This window comes from Zalophus californianus, chromosome 11 (genome assembly GCF_009762305.2).
Source record: "Zalophus californianus isolate mZalCal1 chromosome 11, mZalCal1.pri.v2, whole genome shotgun sequence".
In the NCBI taxonomy this organism is placed as follows: domain Eukaryota; kingdom Metazoa; phylum Chordata; class Mammalia; order Carnivora; family Otariidae; genus Zalophus; species Zalophus californianus.
The window spans coordinates 95,593,170-95,619,900 of NC_045605.1; the positions used below are offsets into that span (position 1 = coordinate 95,593,170).

Here is a 26,731-nt window from a genome sequence, read left to right on the forward strand (position 1 = left end):
GGCAGACCCCACAGTCCCCCGCTTCCAGCGGGGCCTCAGGGCTCCCTGGTTTGTGTGGAGGGATGGCAACAGGGCCATCTGCTCAGACCTGGGTGGGGGCAGGGGGGAGGCCCAGGCAGGGAGTGCTGAATGGCCTCTCAGGTGGGACCCAGCCTGGACCAGATGGGCCCCTGGCAGGTGAGGGGGCGGACAGAAGCCAGACCTGCCCCCTTTACCCCCCAACTTGCCAAGTCCCAGAGTCCTCTCTTCCTGGGGAAGGATGACCCCACAAGCCCCCCTTGGTGAGAGCATCCAGGAAGAAATGGGTTCAAGGGGGATTTGCGGGCCCAACAGCAAGAGTGGGAGGGCCCCGGGAAGTGGAGTGAGGCCTGCAGCCTCAGCTGGAGATGGGCTGGCGCTGCCCAGTGGGGAGGGAAGGGGCTGGAAGAGCCACGGCAGGCCAGGGGAGCTCAGAGGCCGCCCAGTGTAAACCTCTCCCTCCAGTTCTGCCAATGGGGAAACTGAGGCCTAGGAAGGGGCAGAGACCTCACAGCACATCAGCCAGCAAGTCAGTGGCAGAGCTGGGAGGTGTTCTGGTTCCTGGGTCAGGCTCTCCCCACTACAGACCCTGCCTCCCTCTGACAGCCCCTGCCTCCCTCCGACAGCCTCCCCTGCAGTCAGGCCTCAGGCTGCTTCCTCGTACCTGGCCCTGGCCAACCACCTGTCACTGCTCCTGCCCTTCCTCCTGCAAATCCTTCAAGACCCAAATCAAGTTCCCACCTTCTGGAAACCTTGCAGTCTGTCCTCAGAGTCTAAACGTCCTGAATGGGAGGCCCACGTGCTGTTGGCTTTGGGTTGTCAAGGCCGATCCCTACACTGTAAAGAAGTCGCTGAGACCCAAAGAGGGAAGAACGTTTAGAAATGGTCCCCACCACCACCTCCCCCGCCGCACTCCACCATTCTCCTGGGCTTCCATTTTCCTTCAAAATACATTAAAAAGAGCTTCGCTTCACAGAGGTTCTCAAGGAATCTAGTAAAACAAGGGTCCCTTTGGGCCCCTTTCTTGAAAGGAACTATTTTCTCCTGCTTCCTCTCCAATCTTTCCCACAGGGTGAGATTTCATTTGCCTTCAGAGGCAGGCACTGAGCCGGAGAAGCTGGGCTCGGGCCCAGGAACGGCCACACCTGCCGACACCTGCCCACCCCCCCCCCGTCCCCCCCCCCCCCCCCCCCCCCGCCCACGGTGTCTGCTCACCGGAGAGCCCGCTGATCACAGGGTGGACAAGCTCTGCAAATTGCCTCACAACTGCTGCTGGGCCTGAACTAGGGGGGCCTGAGGGGAGGGGTTGGGGGGGACGGAGAGGAGGAGGGGAGGGTGGGAGGGGCAGGGCGGAAGAGCCTCCCCTTGCGCAGGAGAGACCAGGTGTGACCCCAGCTCCATCGTTCACTACCTGTGTGAGCTCTGAGCAGTGTCTCAGCTGCATCTGTGCTTCCTTGACCCGGCTGTGCCGACATCCCAAGAGGGCCCTGGGAGCATCATATGAGCCCAGACTCCGGTACCCAGAGAGAGTGAAGTCAGGCCTCAGCCCTGTGACCGCGTTCCTGCCCACAACGACCACACAGCCCCCTGGGCAGCTCAGCCTATTAGACCAAGAGAACCCCAATTTGTCTCTTCACCCGTGTTCCTGGCAGGGATCTCTGTCCTGACCTTCCTGTGTGTCTTTGGGTACAATGCTACCCCTCTCTGACGCTCCAGGTTCTCAGCCCTCAAGGAGGACTGTGAACACCTCCCTCTCCATAGCCCCCCCCCCCACCCCGGAAAACCACTGGGGCTTTCTCTGAGCGCCTTGGGCAGGTACCTCCGTCCTCCCTGGTGTGAGTGAAGCGTCTGCCTTCGGCTCAGGTCCTGCGATTGGGATCGGCCCCACATCAGGCTCCCTGCTCCGTGGGAGTCTGCTTCTCCCTGTTCCTCTGCCCCTCCCCCCACACTCGTGCTCTCTTTCTCTCAAATAAATAAAATCTTAAAAAAAAAAAAAAAGAAGGAGAGGGGGACAGTGAGGAGCTTGACACAGAAGTCTCCAAAGTGTTGTGTCAAGAGGTGTGCAAGGTAGCTCCTTGAGGGGAAAGGACTATTAGACATTGTTATTTCTATTTCCATTTTATCAAAAAGAAAAGGGAAAAGAATTAAACTTCCCCATATTTGTAGATTGATGCTGATGCCCATATTTGGTCTTTATGTCAAATGTCACACCAGGGACCAGTGGGAATGGGGCTGCACAGAGAGGCTCCCCGCCAGGCCTTTGTCCTGGCTTTTAGCATTTTAAAGAATTTTTTCTCTTCATGTGAGTTCAGCAGCTTTATAGATTATAATAGCCTTCACCTGATTTTTCGCCAAACAGACCAGGGACTTAAAAAGAACAGGAAATGAAGGGGAAAAAATAAGGTAAGAAAACACTAAACAGAGCATAAGGCGAGCTACGGGCGCTCCGCTCCCGGTGGCAGCCGCTCAGACTGCCGCAGGCAAAGCAAAGACAGTGACAGTCCAACTGCGTCTGACGAGAATGTGGTCCCCAAGTCTCACATAGGAGTGAGGGGACAATTTGAAGAATTTATATCTACCATTATAACTAATGAGCCAAACCTTAAGTGTAGCTTTTTGCTTTGAGATCTTCGCTAATGATGGCAGAAAACAATTCAGCATTATTAAAACATCTCCAAAAGCTATTTTAGTCTAGTTTAATTTACTTTTTAATTTATATTGGTGTGTTTGATAACATTCATAATGTGTTACTCAATAATGCATGATTGTGTTGAGGAATGATCATGAAGGAATGATCGTATTGAGTAATATATAAATTGAGTCAAGTGTATACTGAATAAATGTATTTCCGTGTTTTGCTGTTTTAAGGGCCTGGGTGCACTTAGCGAAGAGTCCTGCATGGGCAGTGCTGGCTTTCTGCAGGAGGTCATGTCCAGGTGGTGCCTGCTGCGGGGGGCAGGGGGTGGGGTGAGGGGAGGGGGAGGGTGGGGAGCCTCTCCCGGGAATCTTCGGGTTCCCATCACCATCCATACCATCTGTCTAGCTCACTCGGGGGACAGAAACTGGGAGAAACACTCTTCCCAACCCAGACTCTTGTCTGGGGAGGTTTTGTTTTGTTTTGTTTTTAACTCCCCAAGTGAAACAGAAGTTCATTCCCTTAAAGGGTAAACGGCAGATCCTGGCAAGGCTTTCCGATTAGTTATTCACTGACCAGTAATAGAAGAGAACACACATCCCAGCTGGAGGAGAGGGCTCTTTTGGTGCCCACACACGAGGCTGAGCAAGCGAGGCCTGGAACTTGCCCCACCCCACAACATTGCCTGCCAGTGACTTCTACACCAAGACCCACTTTTCTGGCCTGTCGTTATTGGGCACAGCATTTCTGAGTATTTCTCTTGACCACATCCTGGAAAGGTGCTGCTAATGTTAGCCGTGTGTACTGAGGGTCTGCTATGTGCCTGGCTCCAGGGACCCCCACTTCCTATGTGTGATTCAGACTCTTTCCTCCGGAGCCTGACATCAGGCTGGCAGCCCGGGATAGGTGCCTCCCTGCCCTTCCCATTGCTTTGGGGTTTCAGATCCTCTGTGGGATCTGACTGCCACCCACCCTGCCCCTCCCCATACACCTAGGGTCTAGGGGGGGCCCTAGGGGGAAGGTGGGTCTGGCTGCCCCCGGCTGGGCCAGGCAAGTCTCCCAGCCCCAAGGGGCTCCGAGTCCTCTGGCTGGAGGGTCAGAGCACCCGGCTCCTTCCCAACCAGTTCCTCTCCACTCTCCTTTTCCCAAAAAGGTCTTCACAAACCCCGGAGGTCCTTGAATGTCCTGAGATGCCCTAAATTGGGCCATCCGGCTGCCTGGCTCCCTTCTCCCCATAGATCCCTGTCTGTTTCTCATGTTGCCAGCATCCAGCCAGAAAATTCCCCAGAGTGTGTTTCCACTCCTGCTCCCAGGCAGCAGTTTGCATGTTGTTGGCATCAGTACACATTTATTAATAAATTGATCAAAGGAACTAAATGCTTTGGCAGCTCCCGAAGTTTGCCAGAGGCTGTATGAATGCCCAGTGGCACCTGAGGGTAGAGACAAGCCCGGGAGAGAAGTCTGGGGGGAACCCATGGGGCCTGCGTCCCTGGCTGGTGGTGAAACTTACAGAATCCACCAAGCGCCGTCTTGGCTTGCTTGGTGGCTTTGGGGAAAGGAAGCCATGATGGGTGGGGGTGGCCTGAAATGGTTGCTTGAAGGACCTTGCTCAAGATGAGGACATCCCCTCCTCAGCCCTAGGGGGCAGAAGCGAGTGGGAAGCCTTCTTTTGTGTAAATAATGCTAGGTTAGGATCTTACCTCTACATTCAAACCCTCTGCCCCTCACTAGCTGGGGGAGCTTTGCCCAGTCACCGGACCCAGTTCCCCACTTCTGAATCCCCTGGGAGGCTGTACCCACTACAAACACATCGTCGGGCTCATCGTGGACTCGTGGAACCATCCTCTGCAGACTCTCAGGCCCAAGAACCTGACTTACCACATTTTCCATGTCCATTTGCACATGCTCAGGTCAGCACTCAGAAGCCACTCATTTACCCTCTCAGCTTTCGTTTTCCAACCAGTCCCCCCGCCTCCCATCCGCAAACAGGCATGAGATGAGGAAGAGGAAAAGGGCAATCGTTCCTACTTTCAAGGTCATTGTGAAGATTACATTGACGAAATTACATAATGAACAGCAAAACCCGTAGCTAGCTTTCGCTAAGACTGCTACTGTATTAGCTCATTTAATTCTTGTACAATCCTCTGAGGTGGGCACATTATTAAAGCCATTTCACAGATGAGGAGAATGAAGCTCAGAGATGTTAAGTATTTTGCCCAAGGCTGCACAGAGGGCAGTGGCTGGGATGGATATAAACTGCTTAACACGGTGCCTGGAACATAATTAGCACTCATTAATTGGTGGTTTGTTTAAAAAGGAAAAAAAAAAGAGGGGTTCAGGTCTGTTGCTCAGTCTTCAGGAGAGGAATGTGGTCTCTGTCCTATAACCCAGAACATTCTGCCTTACCCCTGGTTAACCCAGCCAAAAGGATCTCCTTGCAGACATGCCCCAACTGCCCAGAGCTTTGGCCGGCCTTGGCTGCTTCTGCCCCACTTAACTGCATCTCCAGGCCCCGGGGAGAATCTTGGAAGCGGAATCCTGTACGATCCCTCTGGCACCAAGTACTCCCACTCGGCACACGACTGTTTTATACCCCGAAGCCCGTGGAGGTTCTCTCACCGGGGGAGAGGGAAAGTGCTTTATGCTTCCTCAGCTCACGCTTGTGCGTTCAAGTTTGCAAGCGGTGCCTTTCTTAGACCAGCACATCGTTTATGCTACGAGCGTAGATTTGACATGAGGGAGGAAGGAAAGAATGTGTGTTAAGCCAGGCACCGGGATAGGACTTGGGCATGTTGTCTCGTTTTGTCTTCCCAACTGCCCTGTTCAGCATCCCTCCTGAACATCACCCCCATTTCCCAGCTGAGAAAACTGAGACCCAGAGGTTAAACAACTTCGGTAACATTGATGGTAATGAACAACAGTTCATAGTTATTGAGTGCTTAGTCGCCATGAGGGTCACATGCATCCACTGAGTCCTTCAGTCCTCCAAAGGCCTCTTGGAGGCACTGCCATTGTCCTCATGGAGATGACTGACTTGCCCAAGGTCACCTAGGAAGTGACAGAGTCAGGATTCAAACCCAGTTCTGTGTGGATCCCAAACACCTCCCTCTGCCTCTAAATGGCAGTGTTTTAGTATTTCATGATTTCTTTTAGACACAGGAAACCTGTCCCCAGGTTCGATCCAAACCCCTTCCTCCTGGGAATCTTGGATCTGCAACTAAGGAGGACTGAGTATGAACCTCCACTTGCTGTGTGACATTGGACAACTTGCTCCACCTCTCTGTGCTTTGGTTTCTTCATCTGGAAATGAGGAAGAATGATTCTTGTCAACATCGCTGACTTTGTGGGGACCCACCCAGAGAGCAACTACACGCACAGACATAAGAAGACGTGGTCTCATTCAGCCACAGCTTAAACCCCCTTCCTCCCACTCTGGGTCACCTTTACCTGCTATTTCAGGTCAATTCAATTCGACCCGTGCTAGGAGCAGCCACGTGTGCTTAACAGTGCTGGTTCCAGGGGTGCAGCAGGAAGGCAGGCCCACTGGCATCTGGCGCCTCCCCACCCACCCAAACATCGGCCCGTGATGTTGCTCTGCAGCCAGCCTGGGCCACCACCCAGCTGTCTCCTCTGTCTTTCCTGACCTTCCCTCCCAACTGCCTCTCTGCTGCTCAGATCCGACTTGTCCTGAGACCCAAGTCCAACCTTGCAGGAAACCCGTGTTCCCTCTCTTGTGATCCCTTCCAGCCATGCCACATCCTCCTATCATCAGTACTGGCCCTGAGATTCTCATGGGGGGTGGGGGGGGGAGGCTCCCCAAACTAACCAGAAGCCACACAGCTCCGTGTCCCCATAGCCTCCAGTGCAGAGCTGAGCACATCCATGCAGACCTCTTCCATACCAGCTCTGCCACTCCAGGGCAACATCGGCAGGTTGCCTCACCTTTCTGTGCCTCAGTTTCTTATTCTGTAAGGTGAGGATAATAATGGTATCTACTTCATAGCATCGTTGTAAAGATTAAATGAAGTAGTAAGAGTAAAGAGCTATGCCCAGTGCCTGGAATATAGGAAAGCCTCAATACATAATAGATGATAATGACAATTATAAGGATGGAAATTTTATTAACTCTATTGTTGGGATAGAGCTTTAGCTGATGACTTACAGATTGCTTGACACTGAGGTTAATGGAACATTAAGAAAATTCTTTGCAGGATGCCTGAGTGGCTCAGTCTGTTGAGCGTCTGCCTTCGGCTCAGGTCATGATCACAGGGTCCTGAGATCGAGTCTTGCATCAGGCTCCTTGCTCAGCGGGGAGCCTGCTTTTCCCACTGCCTGCCACTCCCCCTGCTTGTGCTCTCTCTCTGACAAAAAATAAATAAAATCTTTAAAAAAAGAGAGAGAAGAAAGAAAGAGAAAGTTCTCTGTGGGCATCAGGCAGGGGTGGGGAGGAGAGAAGATGGGAGGTAGATGCAGAGGTAGGTCCCTGGCCATGGCTGCTTTGGGGGAAGTCTGCGCAACCTATGAGTCAAAGACCCCTCCATCTATGGTGACTCCTCCCTCACCACCCCCAAGGGCTTTACCACACCCTACCTATAGGGGATTAGACTCAGGTTGGACACATGAACCAATCTGGGCCAATCAATTCTCTCTACCAAACATTTGACTCTGGGAAGGGGAGGAGAGAGCAGGACACAGCCATTTGGTCTCTTGCATGGCTGGGCTCAAGCCAGGAGGGTGGGCCCAAGCCAGGAGGGTGGACCCAAGCCAGGAGGGTGGGCCCAGTCGCTCCGGGCAGCCACGGCCTCTGAAGAATGGAAGGCCCTGCTTGGCAAAGAGAGAGCAGAATGGAACCAGCTGACAGAAAGGAGCCTAGATGAGGAGAGAGAGCCAGGCCCAGTGGCACCCAGCCTCAGCTCTCGTCTCCCCAGACCTGGCCTTTCCTGCCAGCCCGGGGTGAGCAATCCGGAAGACACCGCTGGGGCCTCATAAATAAGTCCCCGTTTTTCGCCGAACCCAACCTGAGTGGGTTTCTCCGATGCAAACCTCTGGAGCCCAACCGTTCGGCCCCACCTCCCTCCAGGCCAGAAAACACCTCAATGGGGATCCCCATCATCCAGACCTCCTTCATCAAAAAGGCTTTGAGAGAGGAAAAGCTGAGCCAGGAGTGGCAGGACTCCCCAGATCCTGGGGCCAGAGCTGAGGCTCTGGAACCCAGGGAGCTGCCGGGTCCAGGGGCTGCTCCCTAACTGTCTGAGGATAGGGCAGTGGCTAGAGTTCATGCTGGCTTTGATACCGGGTGTCTTGAGTCATTTCCGAAAACGGGAGCCCTCACAATCAATGCTGACTAATGACCTAACCACGGTTGACATCGATTCTGCTTTTTGGATGTGCTGACGTCCTCGGCACCAGTCTAAGAAGCTTTCTTGGATCCCCACATCAGGCCGAATGGGTCTTCTGCTCAGGCTGTCTCGCTCCACGTAGGCCATGTAGGAGGGTGGAGAACCTGCTTCCGAGTAAGGTAAGGCCTGGTGCAAATCTCAGCCCCGCCCCCCACCCCCGTTTCCGTTTTTACAATGGGAGTGCCACTGCTCCTCACTGGGATGTTTGACAGATCTTATCATACTGGGTATCGGAAGAGCTCAGCACAAAGCCTAGCATTTAGGGAAATCTCAAAAAGCCCTCATGACTGGTAGTGGTTGGTTTCCGAATGTCTGTCTTTCCCACTGGACTGTGCTTTGAAGAGAGAGAGACAGGACTGTTTTAGGGCTGTAGTCTCCTATCAGCAGCGCCCGGCAGAAATGCCTACTCAGTCACTGATAGTGCGTTCTGGATCCCTGAGCTTCCCCTAGGTGTCCCAACAATTGATGGTATGGACAGGGCGGCGTTCTGCCTGGGCCCCGAGCGTGATTAGAACCCAGGGCCAGCCGAGCCGAAGCCGAGGGCAGTCCCCACTTGACCAGCTTGTCTTTCCGCTCAAGATTTGAGTAGTCCCATGTTCCTTTGATGTGAGGCAAGCCATGGACCTGGTGTCTTCTCGAGAATGCACACTACCCATCAGTGGCTGGGGGTTCTCAGTCAGGCCCTGACCAGGGGACAGGCTAGGGGAGGAACATGCTGGCCTTTCCTGGAGGCAGCCCAGACTCAGCCCCTTGCCAACGAGTGCTTTGCTGAGTTTTGGGAGTCCCATGTCCAAGTTTCAGAGGGGTCTGGGCCTCCAGGGTCCTCAGATTCATCCACCCAAATGTCCCCAGCTCAGGTGTCCGGGTCCCACACTTTGCCCAGCAGGGCCCTGACCTTGCTTAGGTCTGTCTGGGCTGTGCCTCCGGCCCCTTTGCAGCCGGGTCACCCCTTTAGCTCCATCCCGAGCCTGATTTTCAGCACAGGGTCCCCTTTGGCTGCAGGAGGAGGGAGTGTCTTTAAACAGTGCAACGTTGGATTTGGGTCTTTGTGGCCTGCCCTGAGTTGACATCAGACTGACTGAGTGTGATATTTTCTTTTCTTTTTTCTTTTTAAGATTTTATTTATTTATGAGAGAGAGAGAGAAAGCGAGAGAGAGTACAAGCAGGGTAAAGGGCAGAGGGAGCAGCAGGCTCCCCATTGAGCAGGGAGCCCGATGTGGGACTCAATCCTGACACTCCGGGATCATGACCTGAGCCGAAGGCAGACACTTAATCGCCTGAGCCACCCAGGCGACCGAGTGTGATATTTTCTTTCTTTAAGGCTGCCAAAACAGTTAACAGAAGCCGGCCAACCCCACCATCCTTATTACCACTGCCCCCATGTCATTTAGATGCTAGAGCTTACCCAGAACCCCACCCTTCACCGTCTACCCGTACCTCGTGCCAGCCCACTACAGGAGAGACAGTCTCAATAAATGTGATACTCATATGCCCAAGCTTGTCCCCATCTCCCACCCCACTGCAGCGGGGGCCTCACTGCATCTCACCATGGATTCCAGGGCCAGAATGCTGCCCTGTGGTGTTGCTCATGGCGCTACTATAGTGCCGACAGTCTTGGCCTGGGGTTCCCTCCTCAGCAGAACCCGATGCAAGGACCTGTGTGCAGGGAGTTTATTTTGGAGGTGATCCCAGGGAGCAGAAACAGGGGACCGACATTAAGTGAGAAAAGGAAAGCAGAAAAGCCTCTCGGGCTTGTCAGCCAGATGACAGACTGACAGAAGCACCCATCCATCAGCTCCCGTGCCGCACTGGTGGAGAGTGGCCCAGTGGAAGCTAACAGCCCCCTTCAGCATGTCCTCAGGCTGAGCACACTCCTGCCAGCAGTCCAGGTTGGGCACTGCACAAGCCCCAGGGCAAAAAAAAGAAAAAGGCTTTGTGCTCACATGAGGCGAGATGCTGGCAGTGCAAAGTGAGTTGAAGCCCGCATGGAACCGTTTGCCACAGCGTGGCTGGAAATAGAGGTGGCGCTGAGCGGCTGGGAGGCTGTGAATACACTCTCGAGCCAGACTGTCTGGGTTCAAATCCTCTTGCTGTGCTTCATTCTCCTCCACTTATAAAAGGAAGAGTTCTAAAAGGAAAATACTTTATGGGGTTGTCATGAGGCAGATGAGAAAATCCACAGTGCCTGGCACATAATAATCGCTCAACGAAGAGTGACTTCTATTATCCCCATTTTCCGGTTGAGGAAATGGAGATGTAATTTTGAAGGGATGAGAGAGAGAGGGGGGAGGAAGTGGGGGGAAGGAGACTTCATTTAGACTCCACACAAACCTCCAGAGAAGCCTCGGTTTGCATCTCACAGAAAAACCTGCTATTTCTGAGGAGAGACCCTCTCCCATTTGGGGTTTCTACACCCACTTCCCTATCACAGGAGGGGCCTCAGGAGGGGAAGCGGGAGCTTTTGGGCCCCGCGGGATGCATTCACACTTCCTCTGCCCGGGCTACAGGGTCTGTAGGTTCCTTGTGATGTCACAGCTGGTTGCTACGGAGACCAGGTTGCTGTGAATGGCAGTCTGGGTCCATGAGGAGCACAATGAGCAGCATCCCAGCCCAGCGCAGGGAGAGAAGAAAATGAGGCACCCCGGGAGGGCTCATAACTTCCTCTCCCTGCATCCCAAACACACAGACACACACACAATGGAGCCAGCAGGCCCCACAAGCGTTCCCTGGCCCACCCCACTGTGACCATTTATGTTTGGGGGGAAACAAGCCTGGTGGGCCAGGAGCAGGGTGACACATAGTCTCCACATCAGTCGCTGCCCCTCCCACTCCTTCTGGAAGAAAGGTGCGGCTCGGCAGGTGGCGGTGGCATCCTGAGCGTCCCCATGGCAACACTGAGGTCAGACCTCACTGTGGTGACCTCACTCTGGGGCCACTGGACTCAGGCTGGGCCGTCATCGTCACGACGGGAAATGGAGGCGCTGTGAAGGAGCTCTCCAGAAAAAAAAGGAATCTGCCTCTTGGGGTCACGGCTCTGGGTGAGTCCATTGTAGCCCTCCTCTGGTTTAAAGTGAGGACAGAGGCCGCTGGGCATGGCCTGGTTCTTCAAAGGGATGGTTGGGCCCATAGGAAGTGGCTTTCCTGCCTCTGAGAACAATGGACAGCCTCCCTGGAAAGGGCTCCTGTCACCCTCTAGCCATGGGTCCCAGGGCACGTGGCTCTGAGACCTGTGCGTGTGGAAAGTCTTCTGGGGGGGGGATGGGAAGAGGCAGGGGTGTGCTCTCGGCCCTTCTCTGGATTCCAGCGGGGATCCCCTGCCCCAACCCCGGGCAGGACCCTGCCCCCTCCTGCCCCCAGGCCTGGGCCACCCCTGCTCCTGATTCACTCTCTCGTCTGTCCCTGTCCTAAGCCAAGTCCCTGAGCCTTCCTCAGCCCCGTGCCCCACAGGAGCCCCTGCTTATTTAGGACCCTTGTTCAGGAGGGACTCTCACCTGCCTTCTGCTGGACCTTTGTAGGAAACAGTCGCTCCTTACTCGGACCGTGGCCCTGTAGCTGAGGCCCATCATCCCGCCGAAGGCCAGTCCGGAGGGGAGAGGAACCACAGACCTGTCCTGGATCGCAAAGCCCATTGTCACCCCTTTCTTGAACTCTGGCCTTGTCGCGTCTCCTCCCTGAGACTCTTGTTTGCTCAGGGTTGTTGTGAAGACTAGCCGGCCCCGTAAGTGTTCACAAGCCTTCTTCCTGACGCCCCCCCCCCCACTCCCCCTCCCCCAGCCTGGACCCCCAGAGGTCCTATACTCTTGCACATCTGCTGTGTCATCTCTTGCTTCACTTGGGCCCCCCAAGGCTGGGGTCTTTTCTACACCTGTTCTCGCTGGCTCAGTGGATGTGCCTAACTAAAGTCAGGGCTCAGCCCTCTCTACCTGTGCCTTCCAGAGAGCACCACCGAGAGCCCATGGCTTGATCTGTGTGCGGATCTGTGATGAGCACTTCACACCCATCATTCTATTGAAATCTGTCAGGGAGGTATCACGGGTCCCACTGTAGGGATGAAAAACATGGAGACTCACAGAAGTAAGATGACCTGCTTTGAAGACACATGGTAACTACAGCAACTGCTTATGAGGCATTTCCTTTTGGTTGCATCTTACACCAGAATGCTTTATACTCCTTATCTCGGTGTAGAGGAGGAAGTTAAAAACGTGAATTCTGGGGCCCGCCTGCCTGGGTCTGATTCCTGCCTCTGCGTCTTAAAAGCTGTATGTCAAAAAATGTTAGATGGCAATTACATCTCAAGGTGGTTGTATTTTTTAAAGCTGTGTGACCTTGGCCAGGTTCTGTAACCTTTCTGTGTCTCAGAGTTGTCATCTGTAAAATAAGAGACTAATAGTGCCTCCTTCACAGGATTGTTATGAGGATTCAATTAGGAATAAAAGTGCTTACAACCGTGCCTGGCAGAGAGTAAGTGCTATATAAATAGTGCTCACTGAACGGGAAAAACGAGAAAAAGAAAAGGAGGTGAGGGGTAAAGAAAGCTTTGCGTCATCTCTGGGTAGAGTCCTACCATCAGTTGCATCTTAAGAGGTAAACAGGCTCAGAGAGGTGAGTTAATGCACCTGAAGTCACACAGGATTAAAGCCTGAGGGTCTTGGCCCCTGAAGCCCGCCAGCCCACCCTGCTGGAGAGGACAATTGAGGTCCTGCTGGGTGCTAGAAAAAGTAAGGTCCATGGGGACTCAGCACCAGGAGGGAGCGCTGCCCTGAATCCCAGGAGGTGACCCAGGAACTCGTCTGGGGCTAGTCATGTGCTGGGCAAGGGGGACTCAGGGGCTGGTGGAGGAGGAAGGGGGAGGGGATCTGGCAGAGGCTCAGCAGAACCCCAGGATGCAAAATTCCTGCCCCAGCTGAGTCCAAGAGATGGAACCCCAGCCTGATGGGGACACGGGCAGAGGTGGGCCCCAAAGCCCCCTGCTTCTTGCCCCGATTGAGCTTGAGCGCTTGAAAATCCTTACATTTACCATAGTCACCAGGGCAAAGCCCTCAGAAAGTTAGGAGGGTCCCAGCAGACTAATCACTTCCCTTCTCTGAGCATCCGTTTCTTCATCTGTAAAAGGGGCACAATATGATTAGCTATTAGCACCTAAGCTTTTACTAGTCCTTTGGGAGGGTCCAGTGATATTCCATACACTATATGGATTGGTTTTTCACCCAGCACAGAGGATGTTCCATAACTGAAGCTATTTTTTCTAACTCTGTGACCTTAGACTGGGAACTTGACCTTTCTGGGCCCTGTGTTCACAAAGTCATTACTCGGAATGGGTATGTTAACAATGCGAAGCCCCCCGGCACAGTGCCTGAACAGGGCAGGAAAGAGGAGATGAGGAAGTCCCCTTCCCCCAGCTCGATGGGGGACCGCAGTTGGCACTTAGTCAGCAGAGAGTGTCCAGAACAATCCCTGTGTGTCCAGATGGGCACTTGACGTGTCTGTGTGGCTATCCTAAGTCGCAAATCAGAGATTCAAAAATGTCTTTGCTGTTCCCTTGGAGTCTCTTGGAATGGGAAATCTGGCCTTAAGAAATATAGGCCATACAGCCAGCATACATATAATTGGGTGTTTACCTTGTTTTGCCTGCAACATCATTTTGGAAATGACAACCAGTCTCTGCTCAGCTGGGGGGAACTCAGGGCAAGGGGCTCAGGCCAAGCCAGAAGGGATTGTGTTGACCACAGTGACCTCCTGAGGCCAGCATGGCGGTGGCAGCAAGACCGAGCAGCTGAGTGAGACCCCAGGGGAGAGAGGAGATCCGGTGGGACGTGGTGAGACCCCACAACACACCTCTCTGTTCTCGCCTCCCAGTCACATGCACGCATACTCTCATACACACCCCCCTTTACCCACTCGTGCCTGAAGGTTGCTGCTCACCCCATTCCTGGAGCCCCTTCCATGCCCCAGCATCACACAGGTGGCTAAGCTCTGCAAACTTTCCCTCTAAAGTGCCTGACACCAAAGGAGAGCAAAGACTCCCCATGGTGGTCTGAGGGCTGGATCCCAAAGTGCACCCAGCTCCGCACACATTATCTCATTTAATCTCATTAGCGGGTAGTGCCTTGGAAGCCTTGCGTTTGAGCTTAAACACTTCAGGATTGGCTTAGCCCTTGATAAAGCTGAGCTGCTTTTAATTTGAAATGTGACTGGGTAATCTGTCCTCAGGGGAATGATGACCCTTTCGGAAAGTACCTAGCTGGGTCTCTAGGTTGGGGGGGAGGGATGGTGGTGGGGGTGCAGCAGGGACATTCAGGTAACAGAAGGTGATACAAGGAGGGTGTGGGGTGCAGGGGTGTTGGGGGGCAGGATCTAGGAGAGAGGACACTGCAGCCAGTGAGGCTGGGGGCTGCTTCCAGGAGGTGGAGAGGAAAGATAGGACCCTGCGTATTTGGAGAGGAGCTGTCAAAAGTGACAAGGTCAGAGGGGGTCCCAAAGGGGAAGGGGGTGTGCTGTGGGCTGCGTGGCTCTCAGCACCAGGCTTCGGCGCCATCAGCAAAACTTCACCATGTGTTTGTACCTGGGAGCCAGGTCCACCCTGGCACAGCACCTTGCCCCGCCCTCCCCCCAGGGAACTGGAGTCCCTTCAGTCTCTCTTCCCCACGGGGCTGTGACGGTCCCAGGGTTGGGGGGTGTGGCTTCGTCCCCAAGGCCAGGCTCAGCCCAGAGCCAGGACTTGCCAATACCATTAACGTTGCTTGAACTCTACCCAGGCTTGGCTGAGCTCCAGGCCGGTGGTTTGGAGGTTTGCACTCTGTTTTCTAGGTTGGTTTTATTTAACAAAGGAGGTGGTTAGGGTGCAGACCCAAATCCTCACCCTCCCGGTTGCAGTTTTGAAAATGGACTGTGGATTGGCCTCTAGCCCCGCATCGGTTGGCCCAGAGCCTGGCTGAGTTCCTGTGCGCACACGAAGCTGTGAGGGGCTTCTGGCCTGGCCCCTGGATTACCTGATGGGAGGGAGGCTAAGCCCAGGCTGGCTGCTCAGAGGCCAGAGGGCCGAAGGAGCCCCCTGACCTTGGCAGTCGGTCCCACTCCAGGCTGCTCTGTCTGTCCTGGGCGTTTGAGCATCAGGGAGGGAGGCAAAGGAAGCCTGCAGTCCAGGCCTGTTTAGTCCAGAAAAAGAAAGGTAAAAGCCCCCACAGCTGCTGTTCTCATTATAGGAGGCATCAGACAGAATACTGGAAGCTGCTTTTTCCCATTTAGGCAGGAACGCACCGACGCCAACACACAGAGCCCTGCTAGCCGGAGACGTCTTTGCAGGACATCTTGGGGGAACATCTTGCCACCTGGAATGGGTTGCCATGTCAGACTGTTCCCTGGGGAGAAGAAGGGTCCCAGGGGTTGGCAAGCATTCCAAGATGGCAGGCCCCGTGCTCTCGGGAGCTGTGGGAAGGTAAATGCCTCTGAGAAGGATGGTATCACCCACGCAGCGTCGGCCCCAGCTCTATCGTGAGTCATCACCAATTTGCTGATGCGGGCGGGGAACAAGGTGGGTGAAGGATGGGCCCTTAGGTGGGGAGGGAAAGGATGGAAGGGGTGTGTTTGGGGTGAGAGCTGGAGGCCTGAACAGGCCCCGAAACATGGGGCGGGGGGGCACACAGGGCCTGTGCTCTTTACAAGGTCAACTCCATCCAACCCACCTGAGAGCGCAGCAACCAGCCCGCTGGGCCTGTGCCTTGGAGGCTGAAGCCATAGGGCTGTGGAGGTGTGTGGAGGTGACCTTCCTCACTATGGGGGCCAGAGAACTCCAAGAACAAAACATCCATTGTTTAGTGAGCGCTTAGGAGGTACTAGGCGCTGGCCAAGCCCTTCCCATACGAGCTACCGACGGCACTGTGTGCAGGGCTCCGTTCATCTGTATTCCCTCACACAGCCCTTAACTAACCAGAGGAGGGACAGGGGGCACAGAGCGGTTAAGTGACTAGTCCCAGGTCGCTTAGGATTGGGACCCCAGAGTTCATACTGCACTGCGGTATGATTATTCCCATTTCACAAATGAAGAAACTGAGGCTCAGATTAACGGAGCAGGAACGAGCTCCCTCTGGGCCAAGCTCTGTCCTCGCCAAGTTCCCATCTGTTATATCTTCCATCCTGGCCACAGAGTTACTATCCTGGTCTCACAGAGGGGAAAGAAGGGATAAGTCATTTGCCAGGATTTGACTCAAGAATCAATACGAAGCCTGTGTGATTTTTTTTTTAAATGTTTTTAGGATTTTTTATTTATTTATTTGACACAGAGACCACAAGAGAGGGAACACAAGCAGGGGGAGTGGGAGAGGGAGAAGCAGACTCCCCGCGGAGAAGGGAGCCCGATGCGGGGCTCGACCCCAGGACCCTGGGATCATGACCTGAGCCGGAGGCAGACGCCCAATGACTGAGCCACCCAGGCGCCCCGCCTGTGTGATTTTTAACAATGGATGGCCTCAGGGAGCCATGGCTTTGACATCCACATTTCAGGGTCCAGCAGCTTCCCCAGGCCTCCCCGCACCCACTATCCCATTGTGGGGACTTCGGCCGGGCCAGAAGTGTGAGATGGGCAGGGGTCCAGGAGGATTATCTCCGACAGAGCCCAGCTCATTGCTCCAACCACTTCCTGCCCCCAGGAAATGCAGTGATTATCCCCAAGGGCTGGAGAAGGAGCCCAGGGGACTGTCTAGTATGGAATCTGGGGATTAAATGCACCATCCCTTGTGTCTGGATCCAGATTCCAGCTTAACCCCTTACAGCTGTGAGCCAGTCAGAGTCTCAGTTTCTTTGCAAAATGAGAATCAGCAAACTCCCTGCCTCGGGGCTTAATTGTGGGGACCAGATAGAGAAGGTTCTCAGGTTGCCCCCTACCCCAGAAGCAGAGCCTGAGACTAGGGTTCCTGTGCCATTAAGGACATGCTCCCCGGGGAACCAGAAGGAGTTGGGGGAGGGCAGGGCAGGGCAGGGGAGGAGCCTAGCCAGAATGCAATGCCTGGGGGCTCTCCAGTGTGGATTGCTGCTTAGAGTTGGTCAGACACAAGGCAAGGTCATCAGTCACTAGCTGAAGGTCACTCTGGCCTCTGGCTCTCTGTACCAGAGGTCAAAGTGGCTCCAGGCCTGAGAGCTATTGAGACCTATTGGAGGCCAAAGCACAGAGAAGCTGGGGCCACCCCCAGGGCACTCAGAATTGGCGAGAGGATCCAAGGGATTAGGGTCACCTGCGTGACACACAGAAGGTGCTTACTGATCAGGAGCAGTGATTGCTTGTGCCACAGAGCCCGGGCCCCTGAACCTGGGACAGGTTGTGTGGCTACCCCGTGTCCGCAGGCATATTGGACTCCTTTTTTTTTTAAGATTTTATTTATTTATCTGGGGGGTGTGTGGAGAGAGAGAGAGAGAGAGCACCAGCAGGGGGAGTGGCAGAGGGAGAGGGAGAAGCAGGCTCCCCACTGAGCTGGGAGCCCAATTTGGGGCTCAATCCCAGGACCCTGGGATCATGACCTGAGCCAAAGGCAGATGTTCAACCAACTGAGCCACCCAGGCGCCCCACATATTGGATTCCTGTTGATGCTCTTAACAATGTACCACTCACTTGGTGGCTCGAAACCACACGAATGGATTCTCTGAACAGTTCTGGAGGTCAGAAGTTGAAAATCAAGGCGTTGTTGGGCTGAGTTCCTTCTGGTGACCTTTGGAGAATCCATCTCCCTGCTTCTTCCACCTTCTAGAGGCACCTGCATTCCCTGGCTGCTGGCCTCTTCCTCACATCACTCCAACCTCTTGCTCCCCTCATCACCCCCCTCACCTACTGACTCTGACCTTGTCTCCCCTTGTAAGGACCCTGTGATAACAGGGGGCCCACTCAGATAACCCAGAATGATATCCCATCTCAAAAGACTTCCTGCAAGTCCCCTTTCACCTAGAAGGTAACGTATTAGTAGGTTCCGGGGATGAAGATGTGGACGTCTTTTGGGGGTCATTAGTCAGTCTACTGGAGCAGGGAAAGAATGGGACATGTGCCTCCCCCAAGATGGGGACAAAAGCTACCTTTTTGTTGGCTTGTTCTCAAGAGGAACAGCGCTGAGGTCCTCACTCACAGCCTTGCCTGTCTTTTGCCCCACCTATTTTGTGTCCTTTCCTCCTCTCCAGATTCCCTCGAATGAATCACATGCACGCAAGAATCCTTGTCTCAGGCTCTGCTTCTAGAGAACCTGACCTTAGGCACTGGGTCCCATTATCCCCATTTTATAGATGCAGAAACTATGGTGCAGAGGGATGACTATCATGCTCAAGGTCACACAGTGAGTCAGTGACGGAACGGATCCTAGGCTCTACATTGCCAGTGCTGGGCTCCCGGCTCCTCACCGCTTAGCCTCCAGCGAGCTGGAGCGGTTTGTTTAAGGGCCAGTGGTGGTGATGGTGGGGGAGGGGGCTTCTGTGGAAGATCAGACCCGTCTGTGCGGCTCCAGTTGCCCTCCAGTTGCCTCCTCCTGCAGCTCACCTTTCTGGGGGCTGTCCTGGCAGCTGCTTAGCCGGCCTCCTGCTGGCCAGCGCCTTTGTCTTCCTACCTCCTCTCCGGTTCTTTGTTAGAGAGAGGGCTTTGAAAAGCCAGCTGGCTCTTTGGCTTTGAAATTCCCCTGGCAGCTTTTTTGCCCCAAATCCTGACTGCGTGGTTTGAGCGGAAGGGACTGTGGTCCCACTGCGCGGGGATGGCATGGGAGGGTTCATTCTGCTTTTCCAGGGACAGAGGCAGGCAGCCCCGGGGCCCTGGACCCTCTTCGGGAGACCAGGCCTCAAATGCAGTGGCAGTCATAGCTAATGCAATGAACTCAGTACCGTGCTGCTGATTTTCTGGCTCTCCCCGTCCCTCCCCTGCTCTGCTCCACTCCTCTGGCCTCTGGTTGGGCTTCAGCTTCGGGTCTGGGAGTGGTAATAGATCCCGGCTGATGCTAATCCCTGGCCACCCTCCATCTGCTTCCACAGGTGGTAGGCTGGATAATGGCCCCCAAGATGTCCATACCCCAATCCCTGGGCCCTGTGAATATGTTATCTGAAATGGCACAAGAGACTTTGCAGAGGTGACTAAATTAAGGATCTTGAGATGTGGAGATTGTTCTGGACTATCCGGGTGGGCCCAATAATGTATCGTTAGGGTCCCCGTAAGAGGGAATTGGGAGGGCCAAGGTGATATATGATGATGCAAACAGGTTGGAATGGTTTAGCCAGCAGCCAAGGAAAGCCTCTAGAAGCTGGACGAGTCAAGGAATGGATCCCTGCCCCGTGGGGCCTCCGGAGGTAACCAGCATTTTGGACTTCCTACCTCCAGAACCAGAGAGTACATTTGTGTTGTTTTAAGCCACAAACATTTGTGAGACTTTGTTCCTGCAGCCATAGGAAACCGATGCCTCTGTAAATACACTTTGCATTAAATTCTCTTCAGTCAAACCGTTGCGTGTGCCCTGTATTTCCTGTGGGATCCTGACTCATACAACCCATAAGTGTCAAAAACGGTGATGGATTATTTTACATTCCTCTCACGACCCATTTTCCCACTTGAGCAGAAAGTGGGGCTTAGGTATCCCAGCCCCAAGCCCCGGCTCTAGAGCCCGTGTGGCGACGCAGGGGGTTGCTGCCTCCAGCTGTTATGGGAGGGGGCCGCTGCCAAGAAAAAGGGGTCCCCTCGTGGAGGCGAGTCACCCTTGCAGGCCTGCAGGGTGGCAAGCCGCAGGCTTTTGAGCCCAGGTTGGGTGGGGTGAAGGAAACTGGCCCGTTCAGGGGTATGAACACTTCTGCCCCAGCTTCCGAGCAGCGTGAAAATGCACCCAAGGAACTGGATTCAAATCTTGACGACTTACTGGATCGCTCTCAACTCTCAGTTTCCTCCTCTGTAAAATGGGAATAAGAATGCCCACCTGGCGGTGCCTGGGTGGCTCAGTCGGTTAAGCATCTGCCTTTGGCTCGGATTGTGATCTCAGGGTCCTGGGATCGAGCCCTGCATCAGGCTCCTTGTCCAGCGGGGAGTCTGCTTCTCCCTCTCCCTCTACTGCTCCCCATGCCTCATTCTCTCTCTCTCTCTCTCTCTGTCTCAAAAAAATAAATAAAACTTTAAAAACAGATAAAAAAATAAAAACGCCCACCTGGCAGGCTGGGATTGTGAAAATTTATAAAACAAATTCTGCAAGGGAAATGTTTAGCATGTGGTAATTGCCCCCCAAAATGGTGAGTGTCCTTATTTGAGCACCTATTGTGTACAAGGCACAGGTCTAGGTACTGGGGATAAACCAGAGAACAAAACAAACCCCACACCTTCACAGAGGTTCGTTTTGGAGGATTGAGACAGATAATAAACAAATAAGTAAATTCTCGGAAGATCAGATGATGATAGATGCCATTATAGGCCATCGATCAGCATGGGGTGCCGGAAGAGGGTGCTGAGGTTTCACAGAGGGGGGCCAGGGATGGCCCTGCTGAGGAGGTGACATTGGTCTCTGAGTGTCCCCTTCCTGCTTCATCTCCCCGTGTGTTGATGATGTCCTTGAATTTGCTTCAATAAAATCAGTGCCAAATTGCGACTGTCTCTCAAACCCCAGGCGAGATACATATGAAGGCTGAGTGTGCACCTGTGTGCATGAGCCTTGTGTGTGTGCAAAGGGGAGCACCTGCTCATCCCTCGGGGGTGGGACACGGAGACAGAGGAAAGATGTTCTTGTCCTTCTGCCCTGGCTCAGCTCCTCTCCAGGGACCTCGTGCTCTGCTCCCCTCCTGCTTGCCTCCTCCACCCCACCCCCAGGCTAGTTCCTCTGTGCCCTCAGTTCCCTTTCTATTCCAACTTCCAACTTCCACCTCATCTCCTGGGCTTTCCCTTCATCCTCCGGACTTTAGGGATTTTGATGCAAAGATGAGCCTTTGCATCTGCTGTGCCTTCTACCGAGCCTTCTACCGAGCGCACCTGCCTCCCCTCGACAAACACCTGCCAACAAGCAAGTCTGCCGTGCCCCTCTCGTGTTTCCCTTGGTGGCCTCCCCTTCTCTGCATCCGCATAGCCCTTCGTTCCCGTCTCTGTCACAGCCCTTACTGGGCGGGCGTACAGCTGTCTTCATGTGTGTGAGTCCCCTCCCCCCTCCCCCGGCTACACACACCCCCTCCAACACACGAAGGGACAGCATGTCATTTGTCCTCACATACAGAACAGGCTCCCGACAGCCAGGCTACTTAACCTTTCTGAGACTCAGTTTCCCCATCAGAAACATTGTCCAAGCATCTCAGAGCCGTCGAGGGCTTCCTGCATGCCATGCACTGTGATAATCACTGCACTACCTTGGCTCAGCTCTTCTCACAACCTGAGCCAGGTGCTGGCAACCTCCCTGCTTTTACAGAAGAGGAAACTGAGGCACAGAGAGGCTAAGTAATGTGCTCGAGACTAACATTTGAACCCGGGGAGTCTGTGCAGAACGGTGCTTAACGTATTTAATTTTAAAGAGTCAACTCATGCATGGGACAAAATTCAAAAGAGTCAAAAAGTTAAGTAATGAAAACCCCATCTCCCTCCCCGCCCAGATCCCTGCCAGGAAGGATCCCGCACAGATATTTCCTTCGTGAATACCCTTCCAGAGATAGTCTGTACATCCACATACATGTATTTAAAGTGTCTGCTTTACCCGAATGAGAGGCTAGCACGCTGTGCGCAGCCCGGTTTTGTCTAGAAGGTGGCTCTGTATCCACGCTGCCTCTTCACCACTGCTCTCTACGGTCCCGGGGAGTACGGAACAGAGGGGACATCACGGGGCTACAGGGCTGAGCTCGTGGTTCGAAGGGTGCACATGGCACCGAGTGGGCAATGCTTGTCCTGTAGCCTCGGCTTCCCCAAATCCATAGCAGAAAGGACCTAGAAGGTCATCGTGACCCCAACAGAGCCCAAAGACAGCACTGCCCTTCCTGCCTTCCTGTTCCCCCACCAGCCCCACAAACACAACCAGGCAGAGCAGAGCGGGCTGTCCTAGGACAGGTTTGTTGGAACAGCAGACAGGAACATATGTCTACAAGTCTCTCCTCCAAGGCAGAGAATCCTGGGAGAGCAGCCCGGCCCCACATAGCTCCAAGGCAAAAGCTGGTGTGGAGGAAGGCATTCGGAAGCCACTGGGTCATTCATGGATGTTGGGTCATCTGCCTGGGACAGGTGGGTGAACCCAATGTGCCATCAACATTCCCTAGGCTGTGGGCTCCCTGAGCTCTCCTTCTCTCTCACCGCTCTTCCTCTGGGTCCTAATTTCTGGTCTCTGGACCTCCGAGGCACAGACCCAGCTCTATGCAGTCCTCGCTCGGGCCTTCAGGGACGAGTCATTTTATAGCGCCCCCAACCTCACCATCAGCTGTGCCATATCACAGAAGCACCATGTTAAGAACCCCGAAGTGGTACTCTCAACCAGCCCTGTTTGAGATGTGAGTCTCTCTGCTGTCCAGTTCACCGGTCTTCTAGCTTTTCTTTCCTTGAATACCTCCAGTGACAAGACTCTCACTATCTGTCAAAGGCATTTTGGGGAGTTCTTCTCCACTGAGTATCAGAACTTGAAGGGATCTTAAGAATCTCTAAGCCCACCTATCCATTTTTCTTGACCTACTTTTTCCTGGCTTGTATTTTATCCAGTACAGACTGAGCTCCATTTCCTGGCTGGCTTCTTAATCACCTACATGGAGGGAAGGTCCTCTTTCTTGAAACAATTTCAGGGAAACCGGCACAGAAGAAAAGTAAAGACCAATCCCTACTTTCTACCCTCGCTGCCCAGCTGTAGCAGCGCCCCCCCCCCCCGCCCCCGCCGCACCCAGCCAGGATGGGAAGTACCTCGCACAGGTGCTGCCATCCCAGGCCTCCCCCTCACACAGGCTACCATTGTCAATCACTTACCACACTCAGATTCAGGCTCTGAATCCTTCTCAATACAGAATCCCTAAACAGCTACTCCAATCAATAGGAATTGGCATATAAGATGACACTCCTTTGCCTTTCTGGCTCTTTTCAAAGAGGCAGCCCCGCAGACGAGAGTTTTTCCAAACCCATCCACTTGCAAGCAACGTCCCAGTCCAACCAGACCAAAGGCCCCTCTTAACCCTCAAGGCTCTTCAGCAGCTGACTGCCGCTCTGTGCAATCACCCTGCTGCATGAGCCTCTCCCAGCCTCCGGCCTCCTTCATTGCCCCCCATTTCCCCAGTTCTGGACTCCACCCCAATCTCCAAGATTTCGTTCTGCCTCTTCCCCAGCCTGGAATTCCCTCCCTGGTCTTTTCTAAATCTTCTCCATTCTTGGGGGGCGCCCCAACCACCAAGTGCCCCAGGAACCCTTCCCCACTGCACCCCACTAGTGAAACCACCCTCGAAGACGGTGGCTCTTGGTCCCGGCTGGACATTGGATTCCCCTGCAGAGGCTTAAAAGCTGCTGATACCAGATGCACCCTCAGGGATCTGATGATCATTTAATCAATGTGAGGTGTGCTCAGGGCACTCAGATGATCCTAACATGCCACTGAGGTGGGACCATTGCTACGTGAACCATAGACGTTTCCACACACCCCCTCAGTTCATGCTGTGGCCAGATCTTCTTATAAGTGCTCTCATGGATTGATTTACTCATCATCCACACTTATTAACAGCTGAAGTGCTGAGTCAGAGCATTTGCCAGGGGCCGGGCACCGTGCTGAGAGCTTTACTCACTTAATCTCAATAAATCTTCATGACATTCCTGTGAAGTGGGTATTCTTACTATAATCCTGATTTTTCAGAAAAATCAAGGCTCCGAGCATAAAGGGCTTATCATGTTTGCACAGCTGGTTAGCGATTGCCCGAGGATCTCAATCCCAGCCTGACTGTAGCCCCTTCTCAGCACAGCCGCCCCCCAGTGGGTCCAGCTCCCCCCCCCCCATTCTCTTGCCCTGTCACCTCCTGCTCATGCTTTGGATCTCAGCTCTGGAAGGCCCTCCCTGACCTTTGCTAAAGCCCAGCAGACATTCTCCCCCACCCGGCCACACATCTCTGCCTCAGAGCCCTTGGCCATATTCACATTTCCACTTATTTGATGAGTCTCCTCTTTCTGCTCCCCTCCCCACACCGTGAGCTCCATGGGGCCAGGAGGTATCTGCTCTTGCTGCACTTCCTGGGCTTACTTAACACAGGGCCTGGTACCAATTTGTCAGACAGATGGACAGACATTTAGAAGGAGGAATGAATGAATGAACGAATAAGTGGATGAATGAAAGAAGCCGTATACAAAATACAAACTCCAGCTTCCCAGCCAGCCAGCTACAACTGTAGAGACGGGAGACCTGCTTTCTACTTCTTTGAGCAGCAGAAATCCCAAGCAAAGGACAGCATCCACAGAAGCAACTCCTACTTCCTGGCTGTGTGACCTTGGGCAAATGCTCCGTTTCTCTGAGCTTCACCTGCAAAGTGGAGATGGCAGTTCTCACGGACAGGAGGGTAGTGAAGATGAAATGAGATCATGAGCAGGAAAGCCCCGTAAACAGCAAGGATGGGCTCAGTCAGTCCTGCAGTGGCAGGTGGCTGGCTCTCTCTGCCCCGCCCACCCGGCCTTCCCTGCGCCACTGGCCTTGGCAGTGGGGGCCAGGCAGCCTGTGCAAATCCCGGAGAGAGGAACTCTGGGAATGGACTCAGGAGCAGACTCTCCCCATGAGCCCTTTCTCTCCAGATGGACTTTTTCAAAGGCCTCTAAGACTATAGCAGGAAGACAGTCGATCAAGCAGTAGGAAATATGGGAATCGAGGATCAGTGCTCAGCCGGGCAGGTGCACAGAAGGGACGGTTGAGGGCAGAGGGCCTTGCCAAAGCTCTGGCTCCCTCCACCCAAAGCCGCAGCTCCACCGGGCCATCACTCCCTGTTCTCTACCCATGGGCTCCAGCCTCCCTTTTAACAGAGCTCTTGACTGAGGTCCCTGGTTTTGAATGGGGGGAAAGAATTGCATCTTTATTCTTTGAAATTGAGCATTTCCTTCCAGCGTGTCTAGGCAACAAACCACAGTGATTAGTGGTACCTGTGACTTTTTGCCAGGAGAAATCACAGGTATTTTCAGATCACATTCTAGCATGGCAGGCATCTTAAAGTAACATTTGCACTCATTGCTACTTTGAAATCACACTAGCTATTAAACCTGCCACTGGATCTTGCTATTTAATGAGTCAATAACAAAGCCCCTATATTACTATAGCATCATTTGGGGGCTTCTTTGTAACTCTTGTAATTTATGAGTTTAAAAAAAAATGTCTGAGAAAGGGTCTGCCGGCTTCACCAGGCAGACAGTGGGGTCCATGGCATTGACCTCTTGTGGCAGCCTGGGGCACCTCCTGCCCAAGCCAGCGAGTCTCAGTCTGACTGTTCATGGCTCTCCGCTGGTTTCCAGGGCCAGGCGTGTGGCCACGTGTAAGTTACAAGGCAGCCAGGCAGCCCTGAGTTCGAGGGGCCTCCCTGAGCCTGCAGGGATCAATGGGCAAAGGGTGGTGACCCCTAGGGTAGGGGCTCCAGACCTTCCTTCTTCTGGGTCAGAACCTCCTAATCCCCCCCCTCCATTATCCAGGAATAGGTAGCTTTGTTTGCAGAGCCTCCCAGGAGCTCTCTGGAGTCTTGGTTTTCTTGTCTGTAAAATGGGAATAATAAGGCCTTGCACATAGGCTGACACATGCCCCAGGACGACCGGCAGGGAAAGAGCATGAAACAGTGAAGTGTGGCCCATCAGCCTGGTGACAGAGCTGCCTCTCATCCTGCCCCACTACCTGGGCAACCCCCAACCAGCATCCCTGCAGCAAGCCTCCGGGAGGGGTCCTCTCTGACAATCCGGGGCCTCTCGGTTCCTTCACAAACGCTGGGAAGCAGGTGCAGCCTGATGCTCAGGTCAGCCTTGTAATCTTGATGGAGCTCGGGAGTCAGTGTAGACAGGAGTCCTTGTCAGCCCGGAAGCCAGCTGGCCCAGAAGGACACACCTGGCCTGGCGCCTCGTTCAGGTCCGCCTCCTGTCACCTCCTGCTGACAGCTTCTGCCTGATGCCCAAGCACTCACTGCACAACTGGCCTGGACGGTGACAGACAGCTAACTCTATGAACTCAGTCTTCAAACAGACTTACAAGGAAGGGACTACCATCTGCCCCATTCCACAGCTGGAAAAACAGAGGTGCAAGCAAGTGAGGTAACCTTTGACCGAGGCAGCGCTGGCTCCGGGGCTGGTGACCTTAACCCTGCTCTTGATGAGAGGTGTGCATACGTGAGCACACATCTGTGTCACCCGCAGGGGCTTCCGATTCCATGGAGCTGAGAACCCCAGCACTGGCCCTTGGCTGCTCAGAGCGCAGGGATCGACCACGTCAGCAAGATTCCCAGGTGACTCGTGAGCACACTATTGTGTAAAAAAGCTCTGCTCTGAATCACCCCAGGGATGTGGACCCGTGACTCACGGAGCTTAGATACTAGTGGGAGGGAGACAGAAACAGGCAAACAAATCAACAGAATGAAAGAATCTCCGATGACAATGTGTTGGGTAGGCCATGAGCCGCAGAATTATAAAACCAAGCAGAGGGAGTGGGTTGGGGAAGAAAAGCACCATGTGGCCTTCAACATGAAGACTGCTAAGGTTGAGATGTGGCTGGACCAGCTCGAGGAGGGCCGAAGGGCAGGA

The 26,731-nt window shown here is 53.8% G+C and overlaps 1 long non-coding RNA gene across 2 annotated transcripts; it reads left to right on the plus strand.

Annotated features, from left to right (window-relative positions):
* The first annotated feature begins 10,656 nt into the window (after nucleotides 1–10,656).
* On the plus strand, nucleotides 10,657–15,507 carry LOC113914978. 2 transcript variants are annotated; one of them, XR_004819426.1, is made up of 3 exons: nucleotides 10,657–11,090; nucleotides 11,568–11,770; nucleotides 15,298–15,507. It is a non-coding gene; the product is annotated as an uncharacterized LOC113914978 (long non-coding RNA). The 2 variants fall into 2 exon arrangements; XR_003517559.2 differs by lacking the exon at nucleotides 15,298–15,507 and adding an exon at nucleotides 11,989–12,490.
* The last annotated feature ends 11,224 nt before the right edge of the window (nucleotides 15,508–26,731 follow it).